Source organism: Bactrocera neohumeralis, chromosome 3 (genome assembly GCF_024586455.1).
Source record: "Bactrocera neohumeralis isolate Rockhampton chromosome 3, APGP_CSIRO_Bneo_wtdbg2-racon-allhic-juicebox.fasta_v2, whole genome shotgun sequence".
Taxonomy (NCBI): Eukaryota; Metazoa; Arthropoda; class Insecta; order Diptera; family Tephritidae; genus Bactrocera; species Bactrocera neohumeralis.
The window spans coordinates 30,675,039-30,698,183 of NC_065920.1; positions in this window are offsets into that span (position 1 = coordinate 30,675,039).

Below are 23,145 nucleotides of genomic sequence, written 5' to 3' on the forward strand. Positions count from 1 at the left end.
TTTTTTAGCAAATTATTTTGTTTCTTTAATATACATATAACTGAAAATTTGTACTAAAAATCCGAAAGTAGAGCCACAAGTTTAAAATTTTTTCGAACGCGTCTGAAATAGCTTCTTAACGAAACTGATGGACGATGTTTTACTCTCCATGGAGCACTTCTTACTGCTGTGCGATCGTCGGTTAAATAACACCGGTCAACAAAAAAAAATTTTTTTGGGGTGTCTGTTCTCATGCTTGATTTCTGCTCTAGACATTGAAAAACACTTAAATATTAATCATTAGTTCTTTAAGTTTGCTTTGGGCTGATCTACATCGATAAGAATATTTGGGGTTTAATACGAGAGAGCTCAAATGAGCATAAAGGTAGGTAGGTAGGAGTGCAGCCCTATCAGGCACAATTAGCACTTGATGTGCCATTTTGATACACTATTCGTAGAACCTTTTGTATCTGCTATTACGTTTCTCTTTCTCTCTCAAACCATTTTGAGGTTTCGATGAAACTACTTATGTCCGATATGCTTTTGGTGGAAATCCATTCAAAGTTTGGTGCTTGGTGGATTCCGAGTGTTTTGTGTCGGATCTGTGCTAGAGCTGGGCATTCGCAGAGAATGTGGAAGATTGTTTCCTTATTCCTGCTACTCCGCAGCCACGGCAGATGTCGTTGGAGGGCATACTCATTTTGGACGCATGTTCCCCAAATGTAAATACTTTTTCTTGATATATTTAATAAGTCATTGGTTCTTTTATTGTCATATGTTGACCATAAGTGTTTAATTATGACGCATTTTTTAATGTTTTTCCACCTATTGTTTGTAATTTGTTGGAATTGTCTATTGATCTCTCCTTTTATCGATCCTAGCGGGCTTGGTATTAGCTCCGCCTCGGATTCATTGAGGAAAGCTCCTGCCTTTGCCAACTCGTCTGCTTTTTCGTTACCGAAAATGTTCCTGTGGCCGGGAACCCAGATTAAGTTTAGTTGGAGCTTGTGTTTTATTGAGCTTAGTGCTCTCTTGCAGTTTTGAACTATACTGGAATTTGTCATGGGTGAAGACAATGCCAGGAGGGCCGCCTGGCTATCCATAAATATAGTTGCTTTATGTATATTCCCGTGGTTTTCTAATAGAACTTCGCAGGCTTTTGCTATGCCTAGTACTTCTGCTTGGAAGATGCTAGCCGAGTTCGGTAGACGTATAGAGAGAGATATGCCTAGATCAGCGGAGAATACCCCTGTGCCTACTCCGCAGTCCATTTTGAACCCGTCGGTATAAACTGAGATGGTAACTTCCTCTACTATTGAACCTCTTCTCCATTCTCGTCTAGATGGTATCCTCACCTGGAAGTGTCTATTGAAATCTAACTTTGGGAGAATGTAGTCTGATTTGTTAATGGTGAGCTTGTTTAGAATTACACTATGTCCGTAGTTCTGCTCATTCCAACCTCCCAATTCTTTTATTCTTATCGCCACAATAGCTGCTGTTTTGTAAATAAAAATGTCCATTGGTAGTTGATGTAGGATCACATTGAGCGCATCAGTCGGTCATGACCTGATTGCACCCGTAACACCCGCACATGCTGCTCTTTGTATTCCATTTAATTTTCTAATGTTGTATTGTTTGTTTAGCGCTGGCCACCATACCAGAGCTCCATATGTAAGTATAGGTCTTATGACAGCCGTATACATCCACATGATTATACTTGGTTTAAGGCCCCAATTCCTGTTGACGATTTTCTAACAAGTATAGTAGGCCATGTATGCTTTGTTTATTCTTTTTTCTATATTTATTTTCCAGGACAGTTTGGTGTCAATCTCCACCCCCAAGTATTTAGCTGTGGGGGATAGAGTGAGTGTTGTACCGTTTAGTACCGGAAGTTGGAACTGAGGTATTTTGGTTCTGCTTGTAAATAGCATCAGTTCTGTTTTGTTCGGGTTAACTCCTAGACCATTGTTCTTAGCCCACAAGTTTAACCTACGAAGTCCTCTTTCCATAATCTCGCTGACTGTTGAAGGAAACATACCTGAAACCAACAACACAACAACACTGAGCATAAAAGAAATACAAAAAATATTCACTTTTAGACAGTAGTTTCTTGTTATTTTACATTTATACTATATTATTGTTTATCACGCATTTTGAATAAAAACGACTATTGTATCTAAAAAAAAGTTTTCTAATTATAATCTATAGTGAAATTGTAGAAAAAATATAAAAATCATCGAAAAATTGCTCTAATTTCTACGAAAGCAAACTTTAACCAGAAAAAAAAATGTTTTCCTTATTTTTGTCATAGGAGAAACTAAAATTTAACATGTAGATGTCGGATCCAAAAATCGTGTTGACCGGTGTAATATTTATAACACTTACCGCAGAAAGCTGCTCTCATTCTCTTCCTCCGTCACTCTTTTCGCCTCCTTGTTTACTACTCTTCGTGTCTCCATATATTTTGAAAGCGAAATCTTGGTGTAAAACCGTTAAGCCCTAGCCACACTTGGTAGGCAGCACTGAAGTAAACAGTTCCATTGAATCGTTGAGCATAAAAGAAAACAACTACCTGCTCGGTTCTCATCAAATTATAAACCAAATGTAATTAAAAGCATAGTGTCTCAATCTAATGTTGTTCATCAACTAATGCACTTTAAATTATGTGAATGAGACAAAGTACACAACATGCAAAAAAGTTACACACTTTCAATGCGATGATGACATCTGTTCATATATATAATACATTTGTATGTATATATCACGAGCATTTCCATTTTAGCATCTAAACCTCCATTAACTGAGTCAAAAGTTAAAAGTCCGATAGCAGACAGAAAGCAATGAATGAAAGAAAAACTCATTAAAGTACAAGTAAACTTTTAAAATGGAATTCAAAACGATGCCAAGGACAGCAGCTACAACAACAACAACAGCAGCAGCAGCAACAATCAAACCAAATAAACAAGCAACAGTGAGGGAAAATAAAAACGGATAAGAAACCACACAGCCGAAGAAACAAACAAACAAAACCAACAACAAGTAAACACTCTCGCATAAAGTCATTTACGTAAGTGTTGACATTTCTCTACAGCCGCCTGTACATGTGCGGCTGTGTGTGCCGGCACGTGGGTGTAAATGTGATTACAATTGTATGCACGAGCATGCCTTTACACCTCACAATGCACACTCTTTTAGTGTGGAACGTTGGGCAAAAAACGGTGGCAGCGCGTTAAGTCGCCACTTAAGCTTAACACCAAGAAAATACCGGCACCTCTGCAAAAGCACCATGGGAAAAAATACAAGTGCGTTGAAAGGTCTGAATTAAGCAGAAAATTGTGGCATGATAATAAAAGAACTTGCATTCTATATTCTTTAATGTTGAAATATTTGAAAGCGGCGCCACTGCGTCGATAAGTGTTGCAAAATATCCAAGGATACTCAAGTTGTCAAACTGTCTATCACACTAACCGTCCAAATACCAATACAAGCACACAACGAGAAATATATATTCATACATGCGTGGTTATACATATACATATATACATACTTATATACCATGTATAAAGGTGAACAGGCACGTGTCATATGCTCTTATACTGATGAGGGTTAGGGTATGCGGGCTAAGGTAAATACTCGAAATAAGCAAGTGAAAAGTCAAACGAAGTGTTACAAATACCTACACAACAACAAATAACACACAACAAGTGTGCATGGCGAGCTACCTAGTAATGGAAAAAAGTATGTATACTTAGCCGTTTCCTCACAACACTTCCACTCAAGCACAGGTGTATTATACACATGTATGTACATAAGTTACATGTGCTCACTGGGTTTCTCGGGCAAAACAAAATAAAATATGCAAAGCTGAGATATTTCTACACATTGTTGACTTGAAAAGTTTGCATTGGTTTGTCTATTGTTGTTGTTTGGTGTACATATTATATTATCTTCTATTCTACATACACGTACATATATACATATATACGTTTATATATTTCTAGCAAATAAAATTCTTGAAAACAAAAAAATATTTTTATTTACAATGCTTGATTAAAGCCAAGATTCTACTTTTAGTATCAGTAATAGTTGCGCACTTCTAGCAAATACCCACAGCAACCCCATCTGTTGGATTAGCTTAATTCCGAGTGAAAAGAATGAGCTCAGTTGTTTGTATGATTGATTTGTATCCGTATTAGAAGCTAAAAAATTATTTTATAATATTGAACTCAAATCAATACAGTGGCAACACACTTTAAATACGCGATTACTGAATATGGACGTGATATATTCTGCTAGCTGTCCCAACTAATTAGAAATTTAGTTTATTCGTACTTAACAGACTACGAAACTTCGGCTACAGCGATGATAACTTTTTCTAAGTTTTGTGTAAAATTTGGGTAAAAATTCATTTAATGTTAGATAAAAAGTTAAGTTTGGTTGTATTCTTCACAAATACGTAAAACGCCTTACATGAACTGATTTTGGTCGGACAGTTTGTATCGCAGCTAAATACTATAGTGATCCGATCTGAACAATTTTTTTGAAGATTACACCAAAGACCCATGCAATAACATATGACAAACTTCGTGAAAATATTTCTAAAAAATACAAAAGTTTTCACATAAGAATTTATCCGAAGTTGGCGGTTCCGACAGCTTATTGAAGACAAAGGAGTCTGTGCAAAATTTCAAATCGCTTAACATTTACCAGGTGTACAGGTGAAAATTAAATATTCAGCCAATGTGCGTCCCATCGATGGCAGGTGGGGTAGCAGCTCACAGCCAAGTACTTTGATTGTATCTTGAACCGATTTTGCTTTGTATGTCGGTGTATTGTCATGAAATAAAATTACTTTGCCGCGTCTCCTGGCACATTATGGTCGTTTTCAAATTGTGGTTCAAATTGATCATTTGTTGTCTGTATCCGATTAGTATTAGTAGTTAGTATTAACAGTTGAATCAGGTTTTAGAAGCTCATGATATACCACACTCTTTTGATCCCACCAAACACAAAACCTTGCTTTCTTACCGAAACGTTCTGTTTTCGATGTTAATGGTTGTCCCGGATTAGATTTTCTCCATTTAGGATGCTAATAATGCATATACTTTTCACCACCAGTGACAATTCGTGTCTTTGAAGCAAAATTTGACAAGGGTTTTTCGGTTTTTCATTTGTCTTTCACTCAAATCAAGTGGCACCTATATTCCACACTTATGGCTCTATTCAATAGCTTTTAAGCGATCTGAAGATGCTTCAAAGTATCATATTCATCCAAACTGCTTGCAGTAAGGCGTCTTTAAACTTTTTGGGTGGTCTTCCACCTTCTTCACAAAGTATCTTTTGTACTATACTGCTATCAACAAAAAATATTAAGACTTAGTCCATAATTTTAAAATTCTGAATTTATTCTTTAAAATTTATGTTGTTCCGGTCAAAGTAATCTCCCTTAATACACTTGTGCCAAGGTTTTGTTCAATCCTCGAAAACGACGCTTAACATGCAAATATTATTGTTTGTTGACAGTTTGATCGGTCGGAAGGAATTCGGATTGCACCAAACTTCGATAATCTAAGAAAATTGTCAATATATCATTGATTTATGACCTGATCTGACGTCATTTTTTCGGCTTCCCCTCACCACTGCCACGATATTCGGTTGATTGATCGTCTATTTCCGGGTCGTAAGCAGAGTTCAAAGACTCATCGCCAGTAATAATACGATTCGTCACATTCTCACGATCTCTAACTGTTAATCATCGTTTCTCAAGCACCAATTCCGTTATTTTATTCACGTGTTGATCATCAGTTGATGTTGGTGGCTGACCGGAACGTAGCTCGTCGCGTGAACGTGGCGCCATCTATAGGTCGACTGGTGCGTTAGAATCTGTTATCTTTATCTGCTTTGTCCAGTGAGAATTTCATAACATTTCATAGATTGGAAGTTAAGTTATTTCGTTTTAAGTGTCAGTATGTTTGTGTTATCCGTGCGAAAATAAGCTTCGAACAAAGAGCCAACATTAAATTTTGTTTTAAAATTAGTAAAACTTTTACCGAAAGGTTTCATTTGATGAAACAAGTTTATGGCGATGATTGCCTATCTCGTAGCAGAGTGCACGAGTGGTTTCAACGTTTTCAAAGTGGTCGTGAGGACATAAATGACGATCAACTTGTGGGCCAATCAAAATCCGTGATCACCGGAAATTCCATCGAAACTGTGCAAGAATTCATCAAAAATCAGCCAAAATCATCATTGAAAATCATGGAAATTGAATTGGACATCTCCAAAACATCGATTTATCGTATTTTGACCGAACATTTGAGTTTACGAAAGGTTTGATCCGCACAATTTGACTGACGACCGAAAATTGCTCAGAATCCAACAATCGAAGGACGCTTGTGACCGATTATTTGACCAAAAATCACATTTTAACCATTAACCACGCCCCATATTCGCCTGATATGGCACCGTGCGACTTCTTCCTTTTCGGAAAATTGCATTTGCCCATGAAAGGAAAGCGTTATGCAGACGTCGAGGCCAAAAAGGCTTGCACCGGCATACTGGCGACCATATCGGCCAACGAGCTAAAACACTCGTTCGACACGCTTTTGGACCGTGCAAAAAGCTGTATTGAAGCAGAAGGAGACTATTTTGAATAAAATAAATTGATTTTGCCGAAAATACCATTTGTTCTGTTTCTTTTTAAAGTCCTGTTTACTTTGAAACGCACATTGTATAGTAAAAAAAATTCAGAAATTATTTAAATATCAGTTCAAACATTTAAGATTATCATCTTGAAAAGTTAGTATTTAATCTCAATCAAGCGAAAAGTATTGAGGTGGAAAGGCAAGGTTATGAAGCACCCGTAACACCAAATCGAGTTAATTGAAATCGAGAGCCGTATATTTAAAGTTCATATCTTTTTGTTTGAACCCATGTTTTCATTTCCCATCTTGCTACATTTTTATAACCATATGTGCCGCTAATTCAATATCTGTGAAAGTTAAGGTGCCAAAATCTTTAAAAGAGCTCAGCTAAATACTCAAAATCACAGAACTTTACTTTCGACATGTGCACCGTATACTAGAAGCATCCTACATAGCAAAACAGTCAGCTGCGTGAGAAGACAAAACGCAATACTTTCATATGCACACTCGTCCATACAAATTCGTGCATGGAAAAGTGCTGCATACTCTGTTTGCCATATGCCACTCCAAGTGTCACTACATTGAATTTGCTTTGCTAAGAAATTCGAAAACACAGAAAAAGGTCAAAAAGCGCATGCGAACAGTGAACAGTGAACAACAACGAAGGCAGAAAGCTGACGTCTGAAGGTTGTCGGTAGCGTCGTGCGCGCGCCTTAATTGCATGCAAATTTTCCACTTAAGTTTTTGCAATGCAAAATTAGTGACAAAATGCACAGCGTTGTCTCGCAGCAAGGCAGAGAGGCATTTCGTATGCAGTATTTTGAAGTGCTCAGCGAAGCTAATTTCCTATGTACGTGTAGGGGGCATGTCGCTCCTAGCGAGGCTAGGCGGCAAGCGGCTTTGTGAGAAACGATACACACAGAACATAATCCAAAGAGACAGAGCGGCGCTTGAGTACCATTTTCTGTTGCTTGTTGGTGTTGTTCAAAGCATTAAAGCTCCATTGACATCTTGAGATACGATCTTACATCTTAGAGAAGCGCTCACATACCATAGATGTCAACTGAATCCTACGCGACTATGACAGCGACGAGTGCATGCAAATGTGAAAGTTGCAATTGTCGCATTCTACTATAGTTTTGTGTTCCTTTTGGATTTACTGCGCTGTTTGAATTATGTGGTTGTTATATATATATGTATATATATATCTGCCATAGTTAAGGGAACTCAAGGAGCATTTGAAATGAAAATTATTTTTCTGTGTAACATTTTACCTCAAATTCCGATATAATATATTTACTATAGTGTCCACGATTGGTGAAGCTCAGGAAATAGGCCAACTAAATATTTACACCCTGAACATGGTGGTTTCTAACAATCAAAGGGAAGGGCCATTTATCTCCAAACAAAATGTTATACTTTCACTGTCGTAGAGCAGGCTGAAGAAGTGTTCCCTCCTTCATTCCAGTAAGCTCTGTACAGGCTGTGTACAGGCACTAGATCACCGCTTTGAGACCTATAAGAATATGCTCCGGTTTTGAAACCTTCCGTTAGTCGCCGCATCTTTCCGTAAAAATTTCGAGCATCACCCTTTCGATCGACTTTTCAAGCTCTTCATACTCACGCATTCCCGTCTCTTTGTTTTTTTTGTCTGCATATGCGTCTCCTTCCTTCTTCATCTTTTGGTATCTATCCCACCCCACTCGTGTTGTGGTCTTTCTCCCCACTTTCACAAGACAGTCCTCATCGTACCAGCTTTTCTTCCGACCTTTCCATAAACCGATGGCTTCGCATGCAGCTGTACGCAAGGAGTTTGAAATGTCGTTTCACACTCTATATTTTTACTTAACACAAAGTTCTCTCTAAAGAGGACGAAGATATAGTCATAATTCAGTCAGTGTTCCCACTATGAATACCACTTTCAAATACTTAAGATTATTTCTATCAAACACCTTTAGCACATGTGTGTGATATAATTTGAAAATAGCCCAAGCAACGTGTTTACTCCGTTATAAACGAACTTTTTTTCTTGCCACATCTTCAAGTCGTAACACATTGTAAATATTTCCTTTCGCAGAAAAGCCTGTCACACACAAGTGACATTTTCAGTTCATTGTCATGCACAAAAAAAATGTTGATAATGGTAAGAAAGGTAGACAATATAACCAAAACGCTTACTTGTTATGCGGGAATTCGAAAAAAAAGTTGTGTAAAGGAAGATTCAACCAAATTGAATGCAAATTTGTGCAGATATTGAAAATCACTCCACGTATCGCCAGCAAATTGAGATATTTCCGAAATTTTTCGAGACACAATGGCACTCGCTACAAGTGCCATACGAAATGCACCGCAAGTGGGCGGGTAAGCGCGTGTGAAACGACACATATATGTATGTATGTATAAGAACCCAAAGTAAAATGAACTTTACGGTTTTGAGTAACTGGTCTTTTGCAGAACCTAAAAAGTTCTAACGAGGAGTAGAGTGCTGCTTTTTGGGCGAGTTAAGTGGAAATGGAGGAAAGAAATAATATACGCTAACACCTTACCTTTTACTCGAAATATTTTTTCTCATTTCCATCCTATTATATCCCAACTAAGCTTTGTTCTGTGGTAAGTACTAAGCTAAATTGAAATTGGAAAGGGGATGTTTCGCCTTCAAACTTTGGCTACCCAGAGGATACTTAGTCTAAGACCAGAGGCGTGAGCTGCTTGAGCCATATGTGAAAGAATCCCAAGTGAATGTCGCTCAGGGTACTTTCCTCACTTGCGTGAACTTCTAGACATGGCTCCATCACATTAGTTTTATATTCCTCTGGTAACACTTCAATTTACTGCGGGGAAAGTCTGGTATGTGTGGTTATTTTGCAACTTTTTGCATCAGAGATTGCGTTTCGACCTGAAATGCCGCGGCATAACGTGCAAGCAACCAAACCCGCTTCCGCATTGCTGCACACGTTTTGGTAGCACTATTGGCGACACAGCAAAAATATTCCCATCCGATCATAGGTTTACTCGCTAAAATATATGTGTGTAATGCTACGGTGTACCCTTTACTTCGAAATTATTATTTTTCAACGCACGTCGTAATATCATTGGCCAGTAACGGCGTCTGACGTAACTCGAACTCCTTTAAAGGCAGTTTACTCGTAAGATGTTATATCATTACATCTCCTGCAGCTTAAATTTCGGAAATAAACAACTTGATGGAGATGGATGGAGACGGTTAGGTATAGCTCAGAGACCCTTATCTAAAGGCGAGGTGCGATTGTAATTATACCCTGAACGGAGTATGTTTAGATTGCCATGAAGTTTATAACACCCAGAAGGAAACATCGGAGACCCTTTAAAATGTCTTTATAAATGATCAGCATGATGACGAGCTGAGTCAAGTTAGTCATGTTCGTCAGCTTATTAGATATCGATCCGAAATCTTGCACACTTCCTTTTCTCACCAAGAAGCTGCTCATTTGTGGGAACCATCAATATCAGACCACTATAGCATAGAGCTGACATACAAACTGAATCGAGTTCTTTTATGAAACCTTTGTATTTGTGAAGGGTATTAGAGCTTCGGTGCAATCAGAGTTCACATTTTTCTACTTTTTCCATTTAAGAGACACACTAACATAAAGTTTTACATAGTTATGTGCATACATAACTATAAGTCTACTTATATATGTAAATGTGCATGTATGTAAAAGTATTTATTGCCGTTACATGTGTCGCTGCGAGGTGTGCGGCACAGCCGATTTAACCGTTGCGAGTACAACCGTCGAATCAGTTTAAAACCTTTGACATACGCGACAGTCGCTTGCCGATTGCGGTTTGTTATTGCCTGAGGACTCCGGTAAGCTACGCAAAAGTTATAACAAATGCATGCGAAAAATGCGAAAGGGAATCAACTGAATGCTGACTTACTAGCCTCCCACTAGCTGTGCGCTCTTTTCACTTAATACGAGTATATCGTATTTGCAGAATGTCTGCAGCAACTGCACTCAAGGTCGTCTGAATAATGCAAGTAAAAGAAACTATAAAGAACGCTATTTAATCTTTAAAATTTTTAAAGTACAAAAAACCGTTAAATGGTTCCTAATACAAACCGTATGAATTTTTCGACCACATTCTACAAGACGAAGTCATTATCAATTAATTTTTGAAATTACTGGAACTAAAATGTGACAACTTTTGAAGATTAAGACTAGGATGAATAAAAGAAAACAATTGTTTTCTTCGCTTGATACTCTAAAAATGGTTCTTAGGGAACTTTAAGAAAGTTTCTAGAAGTATAAGATTTGTATTGTAATGGAAAGGTCCTCAGACTTTCAGTTTTCTGTTTGTTTTCAATTATCAGATTGAAAAATTCGAATCTCTCTTACAATTAGTTGCAGAAATATCATGTTTCTTGAAAGTTTCTAGAAGTATGAGATTTGTATTGTAATGGGAGGGTCCTCAGACTTTCAGTTCTCTATTTTTTCAATTATCAGATTGAAAATTTCGAATCTCTCTTACAATTAATTGAAAAAATATCATGTTTTGTACATTTTGCAGGAAAATTAATGCTCTACAAAAAAGTTTCAAAGGATTTTTTCGGAAAATCTAACGTTTAAAAGACATTAGCTTAAGTTTTTTTTTATTTTAGGGCAATTTATTTATAAGTTTTATAACTCAGTAAAACAAAAAGTTATTTTAAATCGAAAGATCCATAGTTTGGAAAATTATTCTTCTTCTTCTTAATTGGCGTAGACACCGCTTACACGATTATAGCCGAGTTAACAACAGCGCGCCAGTCGTTTCTTTTTTTCGCTACGTGGCGCCAATTGGATATTCCAAGCGAAGCCAGGTCCTTCTCCACTTGGTCCTTCCAACGGAGTGAAAGTCTTCCTCTTCCTCAACTCCCTCGGCGGGTACTGCGTCGAATACCCTAAGAGCTGGAGTGTTTTCATCCATTCACATTTCTCTTATTCTGCTGAACTACATATGTCAATGCCGTCGTATATCTCGTACAGCTTATCGTTCCATCGAATGCGATATTCGCCGTGGCCAATACGCAAAGGACCATAAATCTTTCGCAGAACCTTTCTCTGGAAAACTCGTAACGTCCGGACGGGAATTATGTCCTGCTATATGGTACAGAGGCTTGGACGATGACAGCAACCGATGAGTCGAGTGACTTATAGAGTTTGGCTTTTGTTCGTCGAGAGAGGACAAAAAGGAGGCGAAAAAAAGTAGAAAACTATTGCTGCTCTACGAAAATGGTCTCTTACTCAATCGTTAAAATCTAGCTGGAAGCAAGATTTGAATTTTGCTAACTGATAATAAGAAAAGCTTAGAAACTGTAAGTCTAAGAATGTTCATACAATTAAGAAACCATACTTTGCTAATCCTCCTAAGAGGTGTTTGAGAACCAATTTTACCAGACGAAACGTACCTTAGTCGGCTTAAACAACATAATCCTGAGACGAAACAAAACTCATCTTAAAACTTTTAAAAAATTGAAAGATATAAAATAATATTCATACAGTGTTCAATTCTAAGGACACAATATCTCTACGTAGTCGGCTATTTATTATATCGACAGAGGTATGCTTTCAGACAAAATTTTGCGTTTTGTTGTTTAAACTTGTCGAAATATTCGCAATTTCTCATATTTATATATACGTAGATTACCTTTTGTTTTTCGGGATTTGGCAAACCTAATGTTACAATCTGGTAATTGACAACTTTCTAGTAAATTTAAATAATTTTGATGTAATAGATACTCAAAACGTTTTGTCATACGAGCGCTATTTGTGTTGTTTATAGTAACTTGAAATATTCATCTCAGTCACATAATGGAATTAAATCGCGTTTATATTTTACAACTTTCGACGTGGGTTAACTCCCCAATCGTTCAACTTAATTCAAGTTTAAGCTATGAAACTCCACCAAGGACCAGTGTTTATCGATGGTATAGTGAATTCAATCAAGTTGTACATCACTCCAAGACGAATTTCGTGAAAGTCCTATAAAATTAGTCAGATAATAATGATGCTGAGATTGAGACAACTATGGGCATTAGTGGGACTAGCATGACTATTATATGAAAATTTTACTGTAAAAAAATTTTGTTCATGTTCGATCCCCACATAATTCGTGAAATGATATGAGAAGGCTGAATAGAAGCCCATGGTAAAGACTAGACGATGGGCATTGCCCATTTTTAGGTGAAATCACATATCTCAGAACTCACTCAATCTATTTCAGCCAAATTCGGTAAGTGGCATTCTTCTCACATTCTTTTGTTCCAAATATGTGGACCCAGTGCCTATAGTTGACCTTTGCCACAAAATTTCAGTCAATGTGTGGAATATGTCAAATAATCCGTCCTGATAATGGCATGGCTGTGTGTCAAAAATGGGTGCCCAAAAAATAAGGTGACATTTGAATTTAGGCTGCGCGCGTCGAAGGATTTGAAGAATTAGTTTTTTTTTAGGTTGGTAGTACTGTCAGTCACATTTATGTCAAATTTCATGTCATAATACTTATTAATGTTTGAGATACGTGTCGTTTTGTGAGCTGCTAAAAGTGAGTTTTTCGTTTTTTGCGATGTCGAAATTTGTTGAGCAAAGAATTTGCATTAAATTTTGTTTACGGAATCAATTTTCTGCTGCGGATACATTGAGGATGGTGCAGAAAGCCTCTGGTGATGAGGCTATGTCTAAACAAATTTTATAGTGAGTTCCAAGACGGCCGTGAACGTGTCGAAGACAAAGAGCGTCCAGGGCGACCATCAACCTCAACCAACGAAGCTCACGTTCCACAAATCAAAGATTTGGTTTTGAAAAACCGTCGATTAACAATTAGAGACCTTGCTGATGAAGTTGGCATATCGAAAGGCTCAGCCAATACCATTTTGAAGGATGTTTTGGACCTCAAGCGCGTCGAATCTCGACTGGTACCGAAAACATTGAATTTTTTGGAAAAAAGGCGTCGCGTTGAAGTGTGTGAAACGATGCTTTCCGACTACCAGGGTGTCATGAAACGCATTATAACTGGCGATGAGACTTGGATCTATGTTTACGACCCCGAAACAACCGATCAATCGAGCGAATATCGTGCCAAAAGGGAGCCGAGACCGAAAAAATCGCGCCAAAGTCGTTCAAATCAAAAAAATATCAAGGTCATGTTGACTGTTTTCTTCGATTATCGTGGTGTTGTGCATTATGAATTTCTTCCAACCGGTCAAACAGTCAACAAGGAATATTATTTGAACGTTATGCGTCGTTTGCGTAACGCTATCCGCCAAAAAAGGCCGGAATTGTGGAAAGACAATTCTTGGTTTTTACACCACGATAATGCCACATCCCATACTGCCCTCGTAATTCGTGATCATTTCGCTAAAAACTCAACCCATATCGTTCCGCAACCACCGTATTCACCAGATCTGGCGCCGTGCGACTTCTGGCTGTTCACCAAGCTCAAAAGACCGCTCCGGGGACACCGTTTTTATACGATAGAGGAGATTCGAGCCGCAGCGAAGACGGAACTGAAGGCCATCCAATTGCATCGGGAGGGGATTACTTTGAAGGGGATGAAATTGATTTGGAAGAATAAATAAAGAATCATCAAAATAAATACAATGTCACCTTATTTTTTGGGCACAGTATATCGCAAATATCGGCCAACATTTAAGTTATTTATATTTTTATACACTGAACAGGGTATTATATTAAGTTTGTCACGATGTTTGTAACACCCAGAAGGAAGCGTCGGAGACCCTATAAAGTATATATATAAATAATCAGTATGTTGAGCTGAGTCGATTTAGCCATATCCGTCTGTCTGTCCGTCTGTCTGTCTGTATATATACGAACTAGTCCGTCCCTCAGTTTTTAAGAAATCGTTTTGAAATTTTGCAAACATCATTTTCTCTTCAAGAAGCTGCTCAATTGTCGGAACTGCCGATATCGGACTACTATAACATATAGCTGCCATACAAACTGAACTATCGGAATCAAAGTATGGTAAACTTTCGCATTTGACGTGGTATCTTCACGAAATTTGACATGGATTACTGCTTAAGGTAATAATATAATCTCCGAAAAATTTGTTCAGATCGGATTACTATAGCATATAGCTTCCATACAAACTGAATCTATAGTTACTAAAATAAATGCACCTGTGAAAGGTATATTAGCTTCGGTGCAGCCGAAGTTAACGTTTTTTCTAACAGTCAATCTATGTGCCTAAAATTGATCAAATTGGGCGAAAACTTAATCTAACTGCCATATTACAAATATATATCATCTGGGTAACTTTACTTCATTTGATTGGTGATGCTACGTGAGGTACCTTAATGAAACTCAGGAAACAAATCGTGTCAATCCTATCCCCAATTACCATATACCTAAAAACTATAAAATATTTCGTTGCACCCAAACTTAGCCCTTCCTTACGTGTTTTAAACTATGTATCCTTTTACGACGCTTATCATTTTTCGGACTACTGTGCCAAATAGCTACAATACAAACTGAACGACCGGAATCAAGCGCTGGTATGGAAAACTTTTTCATTTAAAAATTCGAAACTCACGAAATTAGGCATGAGTTATTATCCAAATCAATAGTGCAATCTCAGAAAAAACATTAAGTTGGATCCACTAGAGCATATAGCTGGTAAACAAACTGGCCGATCAAACTCCAGCTCTTGCAAAGAATCTTTGTATTTTTCAAAGGTATTCTACCTTCAGGACAACCGAAGTTTTCTAGTTGGTTGACTATAAAATGACTTACTCAGGTTGCGCCGGAAGTTTTTCCTTATCTCTTTTTAACTTTCTAAATATTACATATTTACAATAATAATAAGGTGTTAAATCTACTGAAATACCGTACATTTTACAACACTTTTAGCATTTGGACACAAACGAACATATCCACACATTTAGGTATTTAAATTGCCCTGGGCTATTAAAGTGCATATTCTTTTTTCACAAATGTTACATTAAAAGTCGCACAAAAAGCACAATTTATTCAAAAGTAATATCAAAAGTTGTTTTGTATTGGTTTACAGTATGTCAAATGAAAGTTAAAATTTAATTTCGATTTATACAATTATCTCGTGAAATTTGCATTTTAAGAGCAGCGAAAGCAGCAATCAAATTCGCAGCAAAAGAATCTACAGCTAACTACATAAATTATCTCCACAACTACATACATACATATATATACTGCTGTTTTTAGTGCACTGTGTGAAAAAATCCTATTTGCTGCTCAGTTTTCTTCATTGCAATATCCAAATACGCACAATCTGCGGCATATGCGCTTAAAATGCGAAGAGATTTCCTATTAAGTTAATTGATTTACACTTAATCAAGCACGAAAATTGAATTATAAAAAAAATAAAATAATTTACATTATTAAAAACGCTACACACACAATAAACTCAAACAATAACTATATGGCCATAGCGAAAAAATGAAATTAAATCCAACAGTTTTATTCAAGGACTTTAAAAGAGCGGCGAATTCAAAATCTGCATTATATGACCTTCCACATTGACGCCTATAAGATTTCAGAATACTCGTATTGTAAAGAAGATTAAATGCGATCGAGAATGGTAATATATCTATATTCCCGCTTTTTTAAGACATATTTAGGCTACTGAATATATCTATAAATATATATATGCCTAAATTTGGGAAATTATAAAATAAGCAAACATATAACACCACAAGAAAAAACATAAGTTTCTGTTGACCTAGCTAGCTAGAATACCCTCCACAAATAAAAATATTTACATCATAAACACATTGGTCAGGTTTTATGAGAATTGCACATATATTATAGTGATTCGATCTGAATAATTTGATGGGAGATTACACCGTTACCTTAGAAAATAATTCATCTCAAATTAAGTGAAGTTATTTTGTCCAATAAAAAGTTTCCATACAATAACTAGAATTTAATTAATATGCAAACCTTTTGACAATAGGTCGCGTACATACAGACAGACGGACAGACGAACATGGCTATATCAACTCGGCTCGTCACTACGTTTGCTGCTGAATATTACTTAACAGATATAATAAAAACCCCCAGCCTACAATGGAAAACACATTTTTTTGGCAAACCTCATTTTTTATTCAACATAGTTGCCTTCAAGGGTGATACACTGATTGTGAGGACCCTCCAACTTTCCAATACCATTTTTGTAGAACGATTTGTCCATTGTTTCAAAGTAAGTCTCAGTTTCGACGAAACTTCTTTATTTGACGAAATTTTCTTCAGATCGAGCGTTTTTTTGAGATCTGAGAACAGGAAATAATCTCTGGGGGCCAGATCTGATGAATACGGTAGATGTGGAAACAATGCGAATCCCAATTTTTGATTTTCGTTATCGTTTTCACTGAGTTGTGACACCAAGGTGCCTTGGTTTGATGAAGCAGCATTTTCTTCAAATGGCCCTATATAGTGCCGCTATTGATAGTCCTTCCTTTTTCAAGGTAGTCAATAAAAATTATTTCATGCGAATCCCAAAATATAGACCCATAATCTTACCAGCCGACTGATGCGTGCTTCCACGCTTTGGAGCGGGTTCATCGTGTGCAATCTACGCGGATGAATGTCAATTGGACTTCGGAGTAAAATGATGGAGCCATGTTTCATTCATTGTCACATACCGACGTAACAACTCAGGCTTATTACGCTGGAACATCTACAAACACAGCTCCGAGTCATGAACTCATCGTTGCTTTTGGCCAAAAGTGAGCTCGCGCGGCACCCACTTTGCACAGAGCTTTCTTTCTCTAATCCAAATATTTATGAGTTAAGTATATGATCTAAATCTTCAGTTGATACCTTTAGAGTGACTGCTATCTCGAACAACCTCACATTACGGTCATCCAAAAATATTTTGTAGACTTTATTATGTTTTCGTCAGTAAAAACCTCTTTTAGGCGTCTACTGCATTCACCATCTTCGGCGCTCATTTCATTACGTCTAAGCTTGGCATACTTATCATTGATGGTAGATTTTCCAACGGCAGTGTCCGAAATCTCGTCATCAAACCAAGTTTTTGATTTAACTGTAGTTTTGTCCTTCAGAAAGCAATATTTATTTACAACAATAAAAGTTGTTTCACTCAAAATGATATAATTCACAAACTAACTCCGACAGCTGTCAAATTTATTTATTATATTTGAAGGTTAGGGCTAACCAAAATTTATCTGGATTAAATTCGAGAAGAGCTAACTAGGTGTCAGGCCGAGAACTTTTCACTTGACCCGTTATTTCATGGCAAACTTGATTTACCCTGTTTCAGGGTATAATAAATTATATTTCACTACTACTATTAATTTTTATGAAGTATACCTAAGTACACAACACGAAATAGACACACGTCGAATACTTTCTTTTCAATCGGTGGAGCTTCCTTCATTCAGATAATTTAAGTCAGTCATTAACTTCGCTGCACGCAATTATTGAACAAGAAGCTTCTCCTCGTTTATTTCTGATATATAAAATGTTCTTGAATCAGTCAATAAAATTATTTTCAACAAATTTATCTATACACATAACTGTGTTTCCATGCTTAAATTCATGTCACGCCGATATTACTTATTCACCATTAAGATGTCCCCACAGCTATATTTTAAAATTTTGGAAAAAATTAAAAAAAAGTTCTTTATTTGTAAATATTATTATTTGGTTAAGCTTATATTCTTGTTTTTCCATTTTATCATATTTTAACTCAGAGAACCTTGGTATTCTAGGTCACTTTCAAGAAGCTAAATACTAAAAAGCATATTTATAAAAAAATTTCTTCGGACGGTACTTAAACACTTGAGCAACTAATTGACATTTACTCATTAAATTAATGCAGTTACACAATCTTTAAATGCATAATTTCAGATATTTTACCCAATAAAGTTATTCTAATTAATAGAAATACCAAAAAAGTATCGCGAAACAAATGAAGCAAATCCCCCTGATACCTGAAATAAGTCATACTATAGATGCTCAAGTCATCCGTCTTTCATAAAATAAAAGTATATTTTTATTCAGTTCTTAAGTTATTAAAATGAAAATTAATTTTTTTTATTAAAAGTTTATTTTTTTTTCGTACATACTATATATGGACTAAAGAACTGACAAACTTTGTTCTTGCTATCTATGGTATATCTACATATGTATGTCAAAGAGCAGTCCTCAAAATTAGCGAGCAGATAAATAATGCATCGATAACGGTTTTTATGTGCTTACATTGTGACAAAAAATCATCCGGAAATTCTCGGGTAAATGATATTCAAAAAATATATATTTTGCTAAGTTCGTAACACTGTACTTAATTACTACGCTAAATATGAGCGCGATCTGTCAACCAGTTGCTTACAGGAGCTGCTTAAGTCGGTACAGCTCAGCCAGTGGCGGATTCAGAGGGGAGAAATGGTGGAAATTTCACAATTTAGTAACTGGCAAAATAAGGAAACTACTACTAAATTGAAAACTCTATTGGCTACAATCAGCGAAGATTTCAAGACGCGCTTTTCTAGAGAAGTATTGGATGGATTTCAACTAAGCTTGCTGCTTCCAGAAAAAGTATGTGCTTTGGAAACCAAAGAAATGAAAAGTATTATTGACTGCTTGACAGATAGATTCAAAGACCTTTTGGATAATGACAACGTCGTGCAACGTTTGAAGCTCAAAAGCCATTGGAGGCAGAACCAAAAGTCAAAAGACAACTAGTTATCGACTGCATTGAAATCGTTGAAGAACTGTGATGTAGACCTATAACCCATAATTCCCAGTCTTCTTCGCTTATTATGCACACTTCCTGTGCCGAATCCGAGCTGTGGATACTCTTTTTCGACACTTCGCCGCATGAAAACGTGGCTGAGGACTAATATGCTTCAATATATGTATGTATGTAGATTGATGGGCCTACACACGCAACATTGAAATCACTGCAAAAGGAGTTCTCGAAAGATTATAATGTATTTTCAATTTAGTAGGATTTCATATTAGAAGCTCGATTTGAAAAATTTCCACCATGATAACTGTATAAAGACTGCTATATTTAACATAATAATCTTCATGTTTCAAGTAAATGTTTATTTCAGGGTTTTTTCAGTTTAAAATTTATAATCGAACAGTGCTTGTGAAGTCCTTAATAAGTTCATTAGCTAAGTTTATTCTTCTTTAAATTTTAATTTTTGATGATTTCAGTTCACATCATTAAAAAATGTAAAGTTATGTGCAGTATATATTTCTCACTATTGGAATTTTGCCACCGCCGAAAATTCACATATTTACATCTAGGTAATATTGTAAAATATCATTTGTCGAAAACTTTAACGCTTTTGATGGAGTTTTATGTCAGAATATTTTAGCATGAACTTTCATGATATGTATGTATATAACTACGTATGTGAGAATACAAAAAGATTCATGAATACACAAAGATTCCTGAAATAGTGGGAGTATCGACGCAATACATGGAGGCATACCTTCCTCATATTTGCGAACACGTTATTGCCTATATAAGTACATCATTAAATATAAATATATCCATAGCTATGTAATTGCAAACGAGCATAACGGCATATTACAAGTTGGCGAACACGTGGCGGTGCGATATTTCATTACCGCATTCACCCACAATTTCCATGTTTTACAATGTGCGCAACCGACATACTTATATTAACAAAGTATATTCAAAATATTTTACTTTTCACTGCTATTGATTTCACTCACTTGCACACACACATTCAAAGCATATATGTATGTATTGGTATGAGTGTGCGCACCGCTGGTGCGGTGAGCCATGGCATTAGCACTCTTTAAACACGCTCGGCGCGCACGGCAAATTGCCAAATCCTTTCATAATTGAAAAATAAATTGGTTCACGCAAAATTTCATGTGCAGAATTTCCCATTTTGCGAAAATTAGCAGGCAATATTGCACCGATTTTTTTATTTATTTATAATAATTGCACTGCGTTTACACACACAACGCACGCGATGCTTGGGTTGCTTGTGTGTGTGTGTGTTGAACTGAATGTATTTCAAATGCACCGCAAACATGAAAAAGTAATATTCGTAAATAATATTTTGCATTATGTATGGCGCGGCATGATGCTTGCTTTTGTTTTTGCATCAGGTATGCATAATTTAATTAAACATAGCTGCCATTTCGGCCGCAACCGATTGTGCCACAATCACGCAATGCATCCAATGCATTCATATGTGGTACATATGTATATGGAACACATAACGGTGCAGTACTTGATGTAACCCGCATATGCTGCCACAACATAGATACATAAATACTTACGGTAGGTATCTACGTGTAGCTCAACATTGACCTGAATGCAGCTGCGCTCATAAAAAGTGCCAAATAATATTTTACACAATTTGGGCAATCGAAAGCGTCGCCACCAGCTCGTTGCGTGTTACAGATTGCATGCTGCAATTGATGCTGACGTTAACCGCACCACTTTGGTGGCGTTATTCAACATCAATTTCAGTTATTTCTGATGTGGGTGGTAAACATCACTATGGCACTCTGATACTGGAAATACTGTGGAATATCGAGCTAATTGAAAAGGTGCGGGCGGCAAATTTTTCACACCAGAGGCAGTGAAATTTCCTACATACACACTTTGTTCTAGTGGCGTATCGTATATACATATTTACACAAGGTGCACCACCTTTTTAAGCGACTTGTAAATATTGAATAACTTTGAAACTAAACACCTGCTAAACGAGTAATTTTTTGTTTAATTAATGCTTAGAATATTTTAAACAAATTTTTAATAAAACATTAATTTATTGCTCAGTGCAAACATAAAGTCTTGTCATATCAAAACCATCAGCAGCCGAAAGTTCTTCTAGTAATTTTCAGGGACAGATTAGGTTAGGTTATTTCTTAGAGTTGAACAAAAGTCGATGAATCTCACTTGGCGGAAATTCGTCTTTTGTGTTACCCAAAAGCTCCTAAAAGATGTGGTCAACAGATCCTCATCAATCGACGAATCGTTTTGTGTTTACAACAAACTTGTTATATTAAGGTTATTAACATCAATTTCAGTAACTTCGAGGGGTTCGCCAAAAGTGTGTCTACCGAGATTATTCCATCTCAATCTAGCAAAAGCTGGGTAGTAGGAAAGGAAATGACTAGATGATTTCACCCCGCCTTCCTCTAAACAGCTTTGAAGTAATTTTCAGGGATACATAATAATTAAACATCCATTGATTTTTGCTTCTATCGAACGTTTTGTTATCTTTGAATATTATGATGGTTTTGGGACAAAACATTTTGAGCTAAATTGTGAAAAGAAGAAAGGACTGGTGCGCTGTCGTTAACTCGGCTATAGCGGCGTAAGTGGTGTCTACGCCAGTAAAGAAGAAGAAGGTATGTCTAAAGATACCTAGCGTAGAAAATAAGTGGTTAAAAAGGGTTAAATTAGTCCCGTTTCGTAGCTTATACTATTCTAAAATGCAAAATAGGTGTACTACTGTGCCCAAAAAATAAGGTGACATTGTATTTATTTTGAAAATTCTTTATTTATTCTTCCAAATCAATTTCATCCCCTTCAAAGTAATCCCCTCCCGATGCAATGCACTTATGCCAACGGATTTTCCAATCTTCGAAACACTGGTTGTAGTCACTTTCCGGGATGGCCTTCAGTTCCGTCTTCGCTGCGGCTTGAATCTCCTCTATCGTATAAATTGGTGAACAGCCAGAAGTCGCACGGCGCCAGATCAGGTGAATACGGTGGCTGCGGAACGATATGGGTTGAGTTTTTGGCGAAATGATCTCGAATTACGAGGGCAGTATGGGATGGTGCATTATCGTGGTGTAAAAACCAAGAATTGTCTTTCCACAATTCCGGCCTTTTTAGGCGGATAGCGTTACGCAAACGATGCATAACGTTCAAATAATATTCCTTGTTGACTGTTTGACCGGTTGGAAGGAATTCACAATGCACAACACTACAATAATCGAAGAAAACAGTCAACATGACCTTGATTTTGAGCGACTTTGGCGCGATTTTTTTGGTCTCGGCTCTCTTTTGGCACGATATTCGCTCGATTGATCGGTTGTTTCGGGGTCGTAAGCATAGATCCAAGTCTCATCGCCAGTTATAATACGTTTCATGACACCCTAGTAGTCGGCAAGCATCGTTCCACACACTTCAACGCGACGCCTTTTTGCCAAAAAATTCAATGTTTTCGGTACCAGTCGAGATTTGACGCTCAAAACATCCTTAGATAGTTTGCTCAACTTTGGATATCAAGCAAGGATCTCTAATTGTTAATCGACGGTTTTTCAACACCAAATCTTTGATTTGTTGAACGTGAGCTTCGTTGGTTGAGGTTGATGGTCGCCCTGGACGCTCTTCGTCTTCGACACGTTCACGGCCGGCTTGGAACTCACTATACCACTTGTAAAAATTTTTTTAGACATAGTCTCATCACCAAAGGCTTTCTGCACCATCCTCAACGTATCCGCCGCAGAAAATTGATTCCGTAAACAAAATTTAA